This window comes from Silene latifolia, chromosome Y, assembly GCF_048544455.1.
Source record: "Silene latifolia isolate original U9 population chromosome Y, ASM4854445v1, whole genome shotgun sequence".
NCBI classification, from domain to species: Eukaryota; Viridiplantae; Streptophyta; class Magnoliopsida; order Caryophyllales; family Caryophyllaceae; genus Silene; species Silene latifolia.
Window position 1 is genome coordinate 76331289 of NC_133538.1, and position 2175 is coordinate 76333463.

Here is a 2175-nt window from a genome sequence, read left to right on the forward strand (position 1 = left end):
ATCAAATTACAAACCCCCCCATTTGTGACCAAATAGACGGACTCTTACAGATATCTTGCCTTCCTGAGGAGATCGACCTGACTTCCCTAGGTATATGGTTAGTTTAGTTAGTTATTTTTAATAGGTACACGACAGCCCTGTCAAATTTTAGGCGCCGTTGCCGGGGAGGCAATCGCCCTATCTGTCTTTGTTTCCTTTATTTTATCCGTCTCAGGGAATTTTTATTCCTTGAGGCAGTTTTTATTTATTTTCTTTCGATTGTGTATGCCTGTGTCGACGGTTTGAGTTAGTTTCAAATGATTCGAGCCGGATAGATCTGTTCGAGGCATAGACTCCGTCTGCAAAGAGAATCACGAAACGAAGACTTGAGTACTTTCGAACCGAGCTTCAAAGATTTCCTTTTTACGAAAAATCCATCTTTTGAAGAAGACACTTTCAGTTACAGAAACCAACCAAGAAAGATGCCGAACATTGCTAGTCATTCGGAGCCTAAAGCATCATCAATTCCAAAGGGTTTCAATCTCCAGACTGAGGATGGGAATACATTTGACATCCGCCCTTCCTATATCAATCTGGTGGAGAGGAATCTCTTTAGAGGTGTGGCAGGTGAAGACCCGAGGAAGCATATGGAGGTCTTTACGGACTACTGTTCTACTATCCCCGCCACAAAGGGGGTAACTCAAGACAAGATTAAGGAGGTTCTGTTTCCTTTTTCTTTGACTGACTCAGCCAGGGAGTGGCTTATTGATTTAGACCGCACAGCCGCGGGGGTCACAGACTGGGAGACCCTTGCTCTTGCTTTTTATAAGAGATATTTCTCTCCGCAGCGCACTAATCAGCTGAGGGCCAAGATTACCAGTTTCAAGCAAGCACCTGATGAAACTTTCTATGAAGCATGGTGCCGTTTCAAGAGGTTTGTGAGGTCTATTACTCACCATGGTTTTGATCCGTGGTTCCTGTCAAATCAGTTCTACAATGGGCTATACGATGATCACAGAGCCATACTTGATGCATCATCCAACGGAAGATTTCAAAAGAACACCGACGATGATAAGGGATGGGCTCTTATTGAAGAGATGGCGACCCACTATGCTGAGTACGGAAACCCGAGGGATGGTATCAGAACAGTTCATGCAGTCGATAAGCAAGTTGTGGCTCAGCTGGAACTCTGGAAGCCATGAATGTTAGGTTTGATAAGTTGGAGCTGCATTCTGCTGGGGAGCCTGAGACAGTCCATTTGCATACTAGAGGGGAGACTGTCACATGTGAGAGGTGTGGGAGCAACGACGGTCACACTGCTGTTGGCTGTCTTACGGAGAAGGAACAAGTCCTTGCTTTTCAACAATACATGCAAGGAGGGGGTTCCTAATATAACAACCAAGGGGTAGTCCATCCCAATTTGAGGTGGACAAGTAAAAATGTGCTCAATCCTACCCATCCTCCGCAGCAGCAGCCGCCATATATCACTCCTCATAAGGCTCAACAAGGCTTTCAGAAGCCTCCTTCCTTTCCTACACCTAATCAAGGTGCATCATCTTCTGGTGGAGTAAGTGAGCTAGGTGAGTTGAAGACGATGTTGCAGTCTTTGACAAAGCAGTGACAGCTGAGTGATCAACAAAAAGATGTATCTATCAAGGCACTTGAAACTCAAGTTGCCCAGTTAGCCGCGAACCAATCCACAAGGAAACCGGGACATTTACCGTCACAAGCCGATAATAATCCACATGAGACGGTGAATTTTATCAATTTGAGGAGCGGTTATTCATATGAAGGACCGAAATAAGACCATGGGAAGGTAATTACTGCTGATGAACAGTGTTCTGTCGAAGAAAAGGAGCTGACGACAAAGAAAGTACTCGATCGACTAATTTCTGGTGGTCGATCGAGTGAAAGTGCTAAAGAAAGGACTCGATCGAGTGAACAAGAAAAAGAATCTACTCGATCAAATGAAATTTTTGGTCGATCGAGTGATTTTGTTGAAGAAACAGCTCGATCGAATGGTATTTCTGGTCGATCAAGTAGTGTAGATAAATAACAACTCGATCGAGAGCCTGCTAGTGCTCGATCGAGTGAAATATCGCCTGAAAAACCTCGTTCGAGAGGAAAGAAGCGTTCGAAGGATTTAGAGCTTGATCCGGCTGGCACGTTGGAAGAGAGGAACAAGGGACTCGAGAT

At 44.8% G+C, this 2175-nt stretch overlaps 1 non-coding gene across 1 annotated transcript; it reads right to left on the bottom strand.

The window, feature by feature from the left end:
* Nucleotides 1–837: 837 nt before the first annotated feature.
* Nucleotides 838–943, bottom strand: LOC141636062 (small nucleolar RNA R71). Its single transcript, XR_012540701.1, has one exon. It is a non-coding gene; the product is annotated as a small nucleolar RNA R71 (small nucleolar RNA).
* Nucleotides 944–2175: the final 1232 nt, after the last annotated feature.